Source organism: Nannospalax galili, unplaced genomic scaffold, assembly GCF_000622305.1.
Source record: "Nannospalax galili isolate Female #2095 unplaced genomic scaffold, S.galili_v1.0 scaffold641, whole genome shotgun sequence".
NCBI classification, from domain to species: Eukaryota; Metazoa; Chordata; class Mammalia; order Rodentia; family Spalacidae; genus Nannospalax; species Nannospalax galili.
Genome location: NW_008345311.1, coordinates 680,198 through 696,084, shown reverse-complemented (window position 1 = coordinate 696,084; position 15,887 = coordinate 680,198).

Below are 15,887 nucleotides of genomic sequence, written 5' to 3'. Positions count from 1 at the left end.
AAAAAAAAAAAAAAAAAAAAAGGTGTATGGTTACTTTACCTAAAATGGAAATGCAACAGGAGACCATGCTCTTCTGAGTGAAGACATAGCCTCTTCAGAAATGAACCCCACAGAAACAAGGGAGGTGTAAGTGCTTCGCATGACCAAGGAACTCAAGTGAGTTCCTTTTAAGTAGAATTGACTGAAACAGGAACAAAAAGGATGCTGACACCGCTTGGACTAAAAGAGATATTTAGAAATTTCTAAATCCCTCTCTCTCTCCCCCCTTTTCAAAAACCATGTAACAGCACATTCTTTGAAATCATTTACTTTCTGGAACAATTGGAGGAAAATGTCAGCATTCTACAGGCCAAAAATGCCAAAACTCACTTTTCTTAATATCTAGGAAATGCTTACCACTTTTCTCCTGTCAGTTTCTTTTCTCAGTTTTTAATGATAAGCTTCCAAAATGCCTTATATTTGGAAAATAATGTTAATGTGACAGAAATATATATGGCTTTACAACTTGTCATTATATTTACATTTAATGTGAGTCTTAAAATATCATTGGATTAGCTAAAACAGGATTAATTTGTCCTACTATTAGATGAGGAAAACAAAGCACATTTAAAAAAATATATAGCCAAGCATGAGACATTCCCTAATAAGGAAACTCAGGATTACTTTATTAATAAGACTGCCAATACTTTTTGCAGGTATTTTTTGGAACAATTGTGTGAGGGTTAATATAATTCAAACAAAATACAGTCCCTGTGAAATCTAACCAGGATTATGCAAATGGGAAGACATTGCAGTATGCTGAAAGTAAAATACTGTGAGTGTGCCCATTCTACCACACATCTCTTCAAAGACACTCCCTCATCCATATTATATGATATTCCATGTGGCCTTCTCTCAACTTACATAGCAAATAGTCGTAGCTCTGTTTGAAGATATGTGCACGTGTGTGGATATTATGCACATTACTTTTGTAATCGTGTATCATAAATACTGGAATCCTCATTTTTATAAAAATAATATAAGCAGGCATTCTCGTATTTTCACACACAACCTCAAGACCCATCTGAAACAATCCCTGCAGTACAAATATCTAATTTGGGATACCACTGTACCAGTCTGCTCCACGGTCAGAATTTAATTTTCTGAATTTTGAAAGATTTTTTTTCTCAGAATACAAGAATTCATTTAGGAGTACAACACAGTGATACATTCCTTGCTTAGCATATGTGAAAACCCTGGATTCTGCCTCCACCACCATAACAAGAGTAGTTGAGTTTAGACCCCTAGAACCCCTATAAAAATTGCATGGGGGCCCATAGCTATAAACCCTGCACTGGACGATCAGAGAGAGGCAAATCCCTGGAGCACATCAGTCAGATAGACTAGTCAAATCTGTGAACTCCAGATTCAGTGAAATTCCATTTAAAAAATAAAGTAGCGAGAAAGAAAAGAAGACATTCATGACTGACCTCTTAGCCCCACATGCATTCACATGCACACACACACAATAAATAAACTGAAGAAATTAGTAAGTAAAGTACAGTAGTTTCATTTGTGATCCTTAAACAGAAAATTAACTAGCCATGGTGTTTCGAATTCAATCCCCAAGCCTTCTAGCTGAGCTTAACAGCATTTCCTCTATATTTTTAAAGATCTCATAAAGCATATAAGAGATCAACTGTTGGGCAAACCAAAGACACAGTTCCAAGTTGACTAAGATTACATAGCTTATTTGTAGCTTTATTGAGATTCATTTCGTTCCAAGTGATTGCACTCTGTTCTGAATCATAACATCAAACTTAGAAGTCTAAATAATAAACAAGGTGTTTCAAACAAAACATACCTTTAAGGGGACAATCTGTATTAGAAAGATTTAAAGGCAGACAGACATAAATTTGAATCCTGACCTAGTTAGAAACTGTGGACATGGAAAGGTGGCTTAATTCTCTCACTGTTTTTCCTTGTTGTGTTATTTGGAAAGAATATCATCTGGCTCACTGGAATTTTTTGTGAGACGAATATAATAATCTATGTTTTGATAACTGAATGACAGTTATCATTTAAATGAGTGATACTGGCAGGGGATTTAGCTCAGTTCATAAGGTGCTTGCCTATCATGCATAAGGCCCTGGGATCCATCGATCCCCAGCATCTTATGGACAAAGTGTGGTGGTATATCCCCAAATCCGAGCACCTGGGAAGTGGAGGCAGGAGGATCAGCAGCTGAAGATCACCGTTGGAGACATAGCAACCTTGAGGCCAGACAGGGTTACATGAGATCCAGGATGAACAAAAAGTAAAGAGTGGATTGGAAAGATGGTTCAACAGTTAAGATCACATAACTACTCTTCCAGAGGAAGAGAAGTCAATTCCCAGCATCCTTGTCAGGTGGCTCACAACTGCCTTTAACACCAGCTCTAGGGAGATCTGATACATCTGACCTCATAGTGCACCCACACTCATGCACACATACTCACAAGCACACACAAACACACACACACACACACAATTTAAAATAACAAAATAATTTTTTTGTCTTTTTGAGACAGGGTCTCTCTGTAGCCCCAGCTGTCCTGGAACTCACTATGCAGACCAGGCTGGCCTTGAACTCACAGAGATCCGCCTGCCTCTGCCTCCCAAGTGCTGGGATTAAAGGCGTGCACCACCATGCGTGGCTGATATTTTAAACATAAACACCAAAAATAAGTGAGTGAAATAATGTGGAAGAAATTCTGTGATTAACATTACATTATTGTTCAAATCTTCCACTAGAGAGCTAGTGTGTAGCTCACTAAATAAGTGTTAATTATTTTACTGCTGATAAATTTCATTATTTTTGTTGATTATTATAGTTTATTGACTTATGCCGAACATTGTGTTACATATTTGGAGGAACATAGTGCTCTAAGGAATGTAGAAGGGTATACTGTCACTATAAATGAAGCCAACCTATTAATGATTTAAATAAAAGAGACAGTCAATTCTTGTTCACATAGCAATCCAGGTGATTATTGAAGACAACAAGTACCCACTCAATTTTCAAAATCTAGTTTCCAGTGTTGCTTTGATTCTCATCATTACTTCCCATAGAGTGGCAATTGAAACTTGAAAATTTATGTTTGGGAGTTCTATAAGCAAATGCATGACGAATGTCACTTCTATTATCAAATCATTAGAGCAAAGTCAGTAAAATGACCTAACCTTATTACAAGGAAGGCTGAGAAATGTAGTCTACCTATAAGCCAGGGACAATGGAAAAATGAGACTGACAGAGAATTATTAGTCTGAAATTAATTTTTTGTAAAAGAAACAAAAAGCAACAAAAAGTTATGCATAAGAAAACAGAACATAATGCCTGAGTGGTACATATTCACACTCCCGCTGCTAGAGGGAGAGCTCTCAATACAACTCACTGTATTTGCATATCTTCCAATTAATTAGAACCCAGTCTATACCTTTATTCATGAAGACTGTTCTTTTCCAAAGGGATCATAAAAGACCTTCATATAAGGCAAATTCTTTCCACATGGGCCTAGCAGTTACCCTCTTTCTTTCCCACCCTCTCCAGATTAGGGTGGGCTTAAAATAAAGCCTCTGTGTATTATTCTGCTCATATATTTCCCAAAGCTATCTTTCCTGCTGTCTGTCCTTCATATGCAATAGAACAGAAGAATCTTCCCATGAAATATATAGTATTCCTTTGGAAAGGTGAAGAGAAGTTGAGTTTTAGGGACGAGAGAGAGGAGAAAGTTGTGCTAAATAGATTTTGTAAAACTTTTTATGAAAAAATAAACTCATTTTCAATTTGTATTCTAAATCTGATAATCACATTTCACTAAAAAGTATCTGTAGATAAATGAGCAATCAGCTGATTATAGACACAAGAAAAAAAATTTACAAATAGAAAAAATTAATCTTCTTTCCCTAAATGCAGTGATGAAGCTGACTTACCCTGTAAGAGAGTTTTCTTGTTTTACGCTTTGATTAGAAGAATCTTCATTCATTTGACACTGATGTTGTAACCTCAATTAAGTCACTACACTTGTCCCTGAAGTTATAGTGTATGTGTGCATATTTAGGAATTTTCCTACCCTGTACTTTTGTCACACTTCAGTTTGACTGGTCCTGGTGAAAGTACTAGTATCTTCTACAAAGTAACCATGTACAAGGCCTGATCTGCCTTGGGAGGTGACAGAATGAGGTTTGGGAGGAAAGGATGGAGGTAGGGGCACAAAGATCTTACTGATTTAGTGGAACAGATTGCATTAAACTATAAGGAATTTATTCATCAGGCTTAAAAAGCATTCCAGTCTGTGATAGATATATAGTTAGCTGTAAATGCCTATGGGGAGAATAATTTTAGATATCTAATTGAGAAGACAGCAAAGAAGATCTCCTAAGGAAAAATATTGGGGCTGGAGTGATGGCTCAGTGGTTAAGAGCACTGGTTGCTCTTGCACAGGACCTAGATTTGATTCCCAGCGTCGACATGACAGCTAACAACCATCCATATCTCCAGTTCCAGGGAATCTGATGCCCTCTTCTGACATCCCTGGACATTGCACGACATGGGTGCACCTACACAAATGCAGACAATACACTCAAACACATAAAATAAAAGTAATACTTTTTAAAATTAAGCTAGACATGAAGTTGAAGAAAGAACAACAGTGGAGTGGTAGAGGTAGACAGAGGCTGAGGAACAAAAGGCCAAAGGGAAAGAGAGTGAGTAAGATGTAGAGACACACACCTCCTTCCATCTCTAGAAAGACTGAGGCAGTATGATTGAGAATTGAACAATAGACTGGACAATTTAGCAAGACCTACCTTGTCAAATAAACAAGCAAACGAACAAAATTTTTAGAATTGATAAGCATTTGTATCCATGAACTTCATAGTCTCCATGTCCAGCTATGTGGTTTTGCTTTGTTTTGCTTTTTTCTGCATCTTCCCTGTGCTGTTCTTGCTACATATGTTGCATGTTCTTTGACTTCTAATACAGGCTGATCCTGCAGATTGATAAAGATAATAAACTATAAGTCACAGAATCAGCAGGCATCCTGATCCTCTGACCCTTCTAATCTTTCTGTCCCCTTTTCTATGATGTTTCCTAAGTTTTAGGTATAAATATTACTTTGTAGTTGGGCTAGGCACCCCACAGTGACTTATTCTCTGCATTTAAAGCAGTTGTGGCTCTCTGTAATTTTCTTCATTTGTTGTAAAAAGAAATTTCTTTGATGGGAGGTGAGAGTGGCAACTATCTGTGTATATAAGGATAAATATTTATAATAAAATTAGAAATTATAATGTTTTAGGAAATTGGTAGTAGTACACTCTCCTGTAGGATTTATGACCTCTCTAGCCACAGGTATTTGGCTAGGTTTACAGTACCAGGCCTGAACACATGACAGGAAAACTTCACCCATGAAATCTCAACAAATGGCTTCTTAAATAAGATACACATAATGACAACACAAGTTTTATATGCAAATCTGGATGGGGGAAATTACACAAGATCTCACCTCTACATGAAGAGCTGCAGGCACTCAATGGGTACTGAGAGAGGGAAAATCGGATTTCTCTAGTGATGAGCCCCCTGATATTTTATTCAAACCCAAGTGGCCAGTCCTAAACACATGTACATGCATATTTGTGTGTGTGTGTGCAAATATATAACAATAATAAAGAAGAAGTCTTAAAATCGAACAGGGCAGAAGAGGATGTGAGAATAGTTGGAGGGGGAAATGAAGGGGTAGAAATGATATAAATATACTACACGTGAAATTTTCAAAGAAATAAAAAAATTTAAATCATAAAAAATAGACCTTTTGTGATCCTGGCCCTCCACTACATGAGGAAGCTTCATTATTAAGAACTGAGAGATTCATTAGTATCCTCTTCATTATCCCTGTTCTATGTTCCATGAGCCTTAGGTGAAGAGGTTGCATTGTAGACGTGTCACTTAGGCCTGGAAAACTCATAGACAATGTCTGTGTGTGACCAGTTGTGGTACTTGGTAATAATCTGACTGGTACAAAATGAGCTTCTTTGATGAGTGTGATTAGGATATTTGTCTGTAAATATAAGGATACATATTTTGAACATAATAAGAAATCACATTATTCTAGCAATGTTATAGTCTTGGGGTTTTCTCTAAAATTTATCCGTGTGTATTAGGTGATGTTTACATTACCACACTTGAGTTTCCTCTCTTTGAGTGGGCATTCAGTAAAATTAGGTAGCTGTTGATTGCCCCCAAAGATAAAAGTGACACTACTGCACCAATGACATATGCTGTGCTGGCCGTCGATGTGGTTATTTGGTCTTGAAGCTGGTGCTGGATCATCCATTGATGCTTTCCCTTGGCACTTTCATAGCTTTCTCCAAAGCTATGAGCGCTTGCCTTCAGGGGAAGTGGCTTCCAGGTCAGTTGCAGCTCTATTTCTCCAAATCCTTTGTCCGATTTACATTCTATCTTCTGCAGTAGGGTCTTGCCTTCAATATCTGGTAGGCCATCAAGGGTTGTGACAATATCATGAGTAATTTTGGGAGTCTCTTGGACCACCCTGGCCAACAACTCAAAAGAAGGTATCTCCTGTCTGACACTGTTTATTGTTGTTTAGCCTTTAGCTATACACATGGACCCATGCAGAGATAATGTATGTATAATTTGTCAGTAGGTTATTGGACTAATATAGTTCCCTCTAGTTTTTTTTTTTTTTAAACTAGCTAGGCCACAAATAGCCAAAGTGTAGAGATCAAGAGTCTGCTGAATGATGGTCCTTGGACAGGACTCCTATATTAAACTCCACCCACCCAAGGCTCAGGGACCACAGAGGAACAGGGGGCAGAAAGATTGTAAGAACCAGGGAGGATATGTATGACCATATGGAAACAGAATCCTATAAGCTCCTGGAAACCTGCTCATATAATTCAATGGTGTCAACATACACAAGTCCCATGCAAACTCAGGAAGACAGTAACCCAGCATAGAACTGCAAAAATGAACAGCAGACCTCAATGTTATCTGAAGGAATTTTGGCGACTGATTGCTGCTAGATGAAGAAGAGCTGATCTTCATTCTAGATAGGCTGACTAGACTTAGTGGACAGACTTGCACTGGGGAATGCCTGGGGACACTGAAAACCCAGTGGACCTTAACAGGGATGACCAAGCATATGGGCTTCAGTAGGGGAGGGGGCACTATGGGGGGGTGCCAGGGGGGACAGGGGTATAAAGATGGTTAAGATTGTTTGAGCTGTTCTCTATGAAATACACAAAATGTTCAATAAAATATATAGAATCTGTGTGACATTTCTGGGTATAAATAGAAATATACGAGTATGGAAAATCAAATTATAAGCAAGGAAATTAGAGGCAAACAGCTATTATTTCTTTGTCTCTAGTACCTATTAGAGTGTTTCAACTTGTTTTCTTACTCAAATTAGTATTCAAAAGTATACTGGACATGCTTTAAAAGAGGGGGAAAAAAGAGCCAGTCCAGGAAGAGAACATTTTAAAATGAATACATCTGGAAAGCTTGTGCTAGAAAACCTACTCACTCCACAATATAAAGTAAACAAAGGACAACTTGACCTTGAAATTTCCAAATGAAGGAACATATTTTGTACTAAAAGGAGGAGTACTTGAAACTTCTGAGTATTCTAGATCTCTTGTAATTTTAAAGTTTTATGAATCTATTTTCTGTAAAAAATATTTTCAAAATGATCAACACTTTGTACCTTAAATTTTCTTGCCCCACTTTCCTAGGAATATACAAGATAGACATATTTGTTTACATGTCATGACTTGAAGTGCCATAATATGCATAAAGATCATGTTCCCGTTGTCTTCTCTACTCTTGTTAAAATACTGCACATATTGTATTATTCTTGGAAGGCACAGTTCATGACCATAATTGAGGAAATGTTCTTAGGAACCCAGAGTTTCCTTGGGTGTTGTTTATTAGTATGTAGCCAGCTGTACATGCTGCTCCTTGTCATATTGTTGGCTTATTTTCACTCTTTGTTCATTATTAATTTTTCTCCTCTAGGGGATTTATTTTTAGAATCTATTAAAATTACAGAGTTCAGTGGAAATGGATATAATAAATAAAAGCAACTTTAACATGAAAAGAAAGAAATTCGAGAAAAAGAGAAAATACTTGATTTATTTTCGTTTGAACTAAAACAACCAACTGGTGGTTTCTAAGGAAAGACAAACATCCTACCTAATTAGGTCTTGCAAATCCTTATGATTTCAGATTTAATTTGTGAGTATATATTTAATAACTACATACTTAGATGAACCATTTCATTACAACAACATTGACATATTCAATAACGTTTTTTAGAGCTAAGATGCATCTCTTTCAAAACTGAATGTAAATTTTTAGGTTCACAGTTGAATTAATACAGTTATACAATATTGAACTCAGTATAAACCAGGTAAGACATAAAATTGAGTGAGTTTTTAACCTTTAAAAAATATCTCCATTTCATTTTAAAATATACTGTTTCTTTGTTTTTATTTGACTAAGAATTTAAGTACCTCAAGCTATCTTTTAAGATACTTAAAGGAATAGACAATTCCACCTGGAACAGATCTCCTTGTGAGTTTTAATTCAAGTTTGCTTAGATACTGCACAGTCAAACTGTCAAGTTTAAAAGCCCAGAATATTCTCAATTTCTCCTGCAATTCCCACATATAACTCTTCGGCAATATCTGTGGATTTCATCTGTGAAAAATCTCTTCCTTCAGTCCTTTCTCTTTTATCACACTGTCAAAAATCTTAGTCTCTGCTACATCAAAGGACACCAGTATTCCAATAAAGAGGAAAACTCCAGAATGGTAAAAAAAATCTTTAACAACTATGCTTCTGAGAGAAGGTTGATATCTAGAATATACAAAGAACTCAAAAAATGAAACATTAAAAAACCCAATTAACATGTGGGGCAAGGAGATGATTGGGGATATATCTTAAGATGAAAAACAAAGGGGCTGAGAAATATTTTTTAAATATTCAATATCTTTAGTCATTAGGAAAATACAAAATTAACCATTTTGAGAGTTTATTTTACCACTCTCAGAATGGCAAGGATAGAAAAAAAATGAAGTGCTGGGGAGGATGTACAGAAAGGGAAATTCTTATCCACTGTTGGTGGGAGTGAAACCTAATGCGGTCACTATGGAAATCACTGTGGGGATTCCTCAAAAAGTTTGAAATTGATATGACACAGCCATACCACTCTCATGCATATACTCAAAAGACTCTATATCCTACTATATAAATACCTGTTAATCAATGTTTATTGCTGGCCATTTAATAATAGGCAGAAATAGGAAAAACACCTAGATGTCCATCAACTGAAGAATGAATAAAGAAAGTATGGTATATAAACAATGGAATATCCATTTCTTAAAAAATGAAATTTTGTGGATGAGAGTTCAGGGATGCGTTACTACTCTCTCTACCCTTTGTTCCACTATGTTCCATGAGTCATAGTTGTAGAGGTTCCATTGTAGATGTGTTTCATAGACACTTAATCTCTGTGTGTGACCAGTTGTGGAACTCTGTAATAGTCTCCGTCTGTTTCAAATGCCATTTCATTGATAAGTGGTGTCTGGTATAAGTGTCTGTAAATATAAGGATCCATGTTTAGTACATAGTAAGAAATAACATTTGTCTAGGGATTTGACAGCCTTGGAGTTTTCACTAAAATCTATGATATATCCAGCCATGTGTATTTGGCTATGTTTGCAGCACCATACCTGAGTCCCATGTACCCTGTTGTGTAGGCGTGATATAGATGATCTATTTAGGATTGAACATGCAACATTTATTACTCTCAGCACTTAAGTCTCCACAGTAACTTCTGCACACTGCGAAACTAAGCTACTCTGAACAAGATTAAGAGTCATACATGAGATCCTGAAGCCTCATCCACCCTCCCAGCTCCCACACCCCATCTCTCCTCCTAGCACAGGGACTGGCACATTTATTGTCTTGGCACCCCAGACCTCTGGACTGATCTCTTCGCCAAAATTCTCCACTGCATCCTGATCTTTTGCATCCAGACCAACCCAAAACCTCCCTCTAGTCCCTGGGGGCCCTCTGGGCCTCTTCCCATCCCCACCTCCCTTTGCAACTCTGGGCCATCTAGCCCTACATATTCCTAGGACCAACAACTTTCCTGGGTGAGTTTGGCGATGCCCACTGCACCTTGACTCCTCCAGCCACATTCACCTTCCTACCTTCCCACTCCATCTCTCCTCCTAGCAGGGGAACTAGCACATTTATTGTCTTGGCACTCAAGAACTCAGGGCCTGTTCCTGGTCCCACCTCCCTTTGCATCTCTGGGCAGGCACAGCCCCACAGCTTCATGAGGCCAGCATCTTTCCTGGAGGGATCCAGATCTTAAGAGAAAGCCTCTGAGCATCTTGACCCTCATCATACTTGGGCCTCTGTGGGAACTCCTGAGCAGGAAGACAAGACAAAATCAAAATAGAGAACCTGAAGCCTAGACCAACCAGCTTTTCATGCCCAACAAGTAAACCAGAAAGGCAAACAAAGTTTACAAAAAGAACCAGAACTAAACTCAACAAAGGAAGGCTTGGGTCTCACACAAGAATGAGAAACTACAAAAGAAATCCACGTGTCAGTCACAGTGAAAAACTAATAACATGAAAACCCAAATAATATGCCCCCACCAAGTACCAACACTCCTGTAGAGGAGTACAATGAGAAGACCCTAGAGATAACACAGGACAAGGAATTCAAAAGGGATATTATAAACATGATAAAAGAATTCAGTAAATTTAAAGAACACACACACAAAAGAAATCAAAGAACTGAAAGATAGGGATAAACTGCTGAGTGAATTCAAAAGAGTTAGAAGTATTGAAGAATAATCAGGCTGAAATGAAGTAAGAGAAACAATCAATAAGCCAATTAGAAATGACAGGAGAAAGCCTCACCAATAGGACAAATGAAATGGAAAAGAGACTATCAAGACTGGAAGATAAACTCAAGAAAATACAAGAATGGAATATGCAAGAATTGTGTGACACCATAAAAAGACCAAACTTATGAATCATAGTCATACAGGAAGGGGAAGAAACTCAGGATAAAGATATGGGAAAATCTTCAACAGGATTGTAGAAGAAAATTTTCCAAAATTAAAGAAAGACATGCCCATACAAATACAAGAAGCATATAGAACACCAAACAAAAAGGACCAGAAAAGAAAATCTCCATGGTACATCAAAGTAAAAGCATTAAAAGTGCAGAACAAAGACAGAACACTGAAAGCTGCAAAAGAAAAACAACATCACATATGAAGGAAAACCCATCAGAATTACAGCTGACATTTCAGTGCAAACTAAGAAAGCCAGAGGAGCCTGGACCAAAGTATTCCCAGTTCCAAATGAGCACAGATGCCAACTCAGACTACTTTACCCAGCCAAAATGTCTATCTATTATAGTCAAAGGGGAAAGAAAAATCTTGCATAACATAAATAGGCTGAAAGAATTCATGTCCACAAAACCAGCTATTCATAAAGTACTTGAAGCAATACAAAGAGCTGAAGAAAAGAATGAATTTACCCAAGGGGCTGCAATAAGAAACTTAATGAAGGTATAACTGTGGAACGCACAGTTACACCAAGAATGTGAACAGAAATGAAAATGAAAGCTATCAGTACACATCTTTCAATAATAACTGAAATAATCAATGGACTAACTCACCAGTCAAAAGACACAAACTAGTTGAATGGATTAAGAAGCAAAACCCATCTTTTTGCTGCCTGCAAGAAACTCATTGCACTTTCATGGACAGGCACTACTTTAGGGTGAAAGGATGGGATAAAAAAGATACCAAGAGAATGGTACTAAGAAAAAAAGCACGTGTTGCAATTATAATATCTGACAAAATAGACTTCAAAGTAAAACTAATCAGAAGAGATAAAGAGGGTCACTTCATCCTAGTCAAAGGAACAATTGACAAGAAGATATTACAATCATGAACATATATTCACTAAAATCTGATGCACCCAAGTTCATAAAAACAGTACTGCAGGACTTTAAGACCCAGATTAATCTGAACTCGTTAATACTAGGGGACTTTAATACCCCATTGTCTCCATTAGACAGGTCAACAAGACAGAGAATTACCTGAGAGACATCTGAATTAAAAAAATACTATATACCAAATGGGCCTAACAGACATCTCCTGTATAATCCACCCAAGCACCAAAGAATATACTTTCTATTCAGCACCCCATAGAAATTTCTCCAAAATTGACCACGTACATGGGCACAAAACAAGCCTCAACAAATACAAAAAGATTGAAATAATTCCATGCATTCTAACAGCCACAATGCAATAAAGCTTAAATTCAACACCGCAAGAAACCCTAGTAACTACATGAACACATGGAGATTAAACAACATGCTCCTGAATGATGAATGGGGCAAAGGAGAAATTGAGAAAGAAATAAAAGTATTCTGGGAACAAAATGAAAAGGACAATACAACACAATAAAACCTCTGTGACACGTTGAAAGCAGTCCTTAGAAGGAAGTTTAGAGCTCTAAGTGCCTACATCAAAAAATCAGAAAGAACACAAATAAATGACTTAACATTGCAATTCAAGACACATGAAAAGCAACAACAAATGAAACCCAAACCCAGCAGACAAGAAGAGATAACAAAAATCAGAGCAGAAATTAATGAAATCAAAACAAAGAAAACAATACAAAGAAATCAACGAACCCGAGAGCTGGTTCTTTGAAAAGATAAGCAAGATTGACAGAGTGCTAGCCCAGTTAGCCAAAAGTAAGAAAGAGTACCTCCAAGTCAACAAAATTAGAGTTGAAAGGGGAAACATCACAACAGACAACAGAAAGATCCAGAATATTATAAGGCAATATTTTAAAACCTATACACTATCACATTTGAAAAGCTAAAAGAAATGGACAGGTATCTAAAAGCATGGAAACCACCAAAACTAAAGCAAGAAGAGATCAAAAGCTTAAACAGACCCATAACACATAAGGAAATTGAAACAGTAATACAAAAATCTCCAGACTAAGAAAAGCCCAGGAACAGATGGATTTACAGCAGAATTCAACCAGACATTAAAGAAGACCTATATCTGATATTTCTTTTTCTATGAAGCCAGCATCACTCTAATAACAAAGCCAGGTAAAGATACAACCAAAGAAGAAATCTACAGACCCATATCCTTAATGAACATAAATGCAAAAATTCTCAACAAAATATCTGCAAATGGTGTAGAGACACACATCAAAAAGATCATCCAGCATGATCAAGCCCACTTTATTTCAGAGATGCAGGGATGGTTTAATATTCATAAGTCAATAAACATCATAAATAATATAAATGGACTCAAAGACAAGAACCAGATGGTCATCTCAATAGATGCAGAGAAGACCTTTGATAAAACTCAACATGTATTTATATTCAAAATCCTAGAGGGAATTGGACTAGAGGGAACATATCCCAACATAATTAAAGCTATGTACAACAAACCCCCAGCCAACATCATTTTAAATGGAGAAAAACTAGAAGCATTCCCATTAAAATCAGGAACCAGACACGGCTGTCCACTATCTCCACTCCTTTTTAACATAGTGCTTGAAACTCTTGCAAAGGCAATAAGACAAGAGAAGGAAATTAATGCAGCAATAATTGGGAAAAAAAGAGATCACTATATCCCTTTTTGCATATGATAAAATATTATATCTAAGACATTGCAAAAATTCAACCAGAAAAATCCTGGATATGATTAACACTTTCAGAAAAGTGATAGGTTACAAAATTAAGATACAAAAATAAGTAGCCTTCCTATATAACAATAAAAAGCAATCAGAAAAGAGTACATGGAAGCATTCCCTTTCACAATAGGCTCAAAAAAATAAAATACCTCAGAATAAACCTGACCAAAGACAATGAAAAAAACTCTACAATGAAAATTTTAAATCTTTAAAGAAAGAGATTTCAGGAAGACATCAGAAGATGGAGGGACCTCGCATGCTCATGAATTGGAAGAATTAATTTTGTGAAAATGACCATGTTACCAAAAGCCATTTATAGATTCAATGCAATGCCAATCAAAATCCCAATGACATTCTTTACAGAATTGGAAAAAAACATCTTAAGACTCACATTGAAGCACAGAAGACCTCGGATAGCCAAAGCAACCACGAGCACTAAGAGCAATGATGGGTGGATTACTATAGCAGTCTTTAAACTGTATTACAGAGCTATAGTCATTAGAACAACATGGTACTGGCACAAAAATAGGCCCATAGATCAATGGAACAAAATTGAAGACCCAAATACGAGGACATGCAAAAAGAGCCACCCAATATTTGACAAAGGGGCCTAGAACATTCACTGGAGGAAAGACAGCATGCTCAACAAATGGTGCTGGCAAAACTGGATCTCCACCTGTAGAAGAATGAAACTAAACACCTATCTTTCACCTTGCACAAAAGTCAACTCCAAATGGAATAAAGACCTCAATGTGAAACCTTACACTCTAAAACTGTTAGAAGAAAACATTGGCAATATATAGGTGTACGAAAGGATGTTTTAAACTGGACATTAATTGCTCAGGAAACAAGGTCAAGAATCACCAAATGGGACCTCATTTAACTTAAAAGCTTCTGTACATCAAAAGAAGCAACCAAGGAAGTGAAGAGAAAACCCAAAGAATGGGAGAAAATCTTCACCAGCAGCACATCTGACAGGTTTAGCATCCGGAGTACATAATGAACTCAAAAAACAAGAATCAATGAAGGAAGTAACCTATTTAAAAGATGGGCTAAGGAGCTGAACAGAGAGCTCTCAAAAGAAATAAACATGCCTGAGCAGCATCTTAAAAGGTGTTTAACATCAGTAGTAATTAGGGAAATGCAAATTAATATCACCTTAAGATTTTGTCTTACCCAGTCAGACTTGCTAAGATCAAGATGTCAAATGATACCAGTGTTGGAGAGGATGTGGGGAAAGGGGAATGTTCATCCACTGGTGGTGGGACTGCAAACTTGTTCAACCCCTATGAAAAGCAGAGTTGAGAACTCTTTAAAGACTATAAATGAACCTACCATTTGACCCAGTTATATCACCCCTTGGCATATACCCAAAGAACTCATGCTATTGCAGACACTCGTACATACATGTTTGTTGCTGCTCTTTTCACAATAGCTAAGAGATGGAAGCAACCTAAGTGTCCCTCAATTGATGAGTGGATAATGAAAATGTGGTTCATTTATACAATGGAGTTTTACTCAGCATTAAAGAAAGATGAAATCATGATATTTGCAGGTAAATGGATGGAACTAGAAACTGTTATACTGAGTGAAGTAACACAGACTCAGAAAAACAAATGATGTATATTCTCCCTCATATGTGACTCCTAGAACCAAATTCTTATAAATGAGTATGCATCCAGACATAACTATAGGAACCAGGGTAATGAAAAGGAACCAGGGAGGTAAAGAGAAAAAAAAGAATCTGAAAGAGAAGAACAGTAGGAAACAGGTGTTCACACGGGAGATATGGATAAAAATGGGGTTATTTTAAGGGGAGCGGGCAGGGAGAGTTATACAAGAAACCTTGGGCATTAAGGGAAAGGAGTTCAAGAGAGGTAAGACCACAGGAGAAAGGTATTATTAAGGGAGAGATGGGGAAAAGGGGGTCACTTTCAATGGGGAAAGCATCGTGGAAGGTTTAGACAACTTTAGATATAAATAACGCCTAGCTAGTGGGAAAAACATGATGGAGGGATGAGACAATGTGAAAGATAAATATTGCCTAGCTATTTTTGAAAACCATGGAGAACCATATTACTCCTACAACC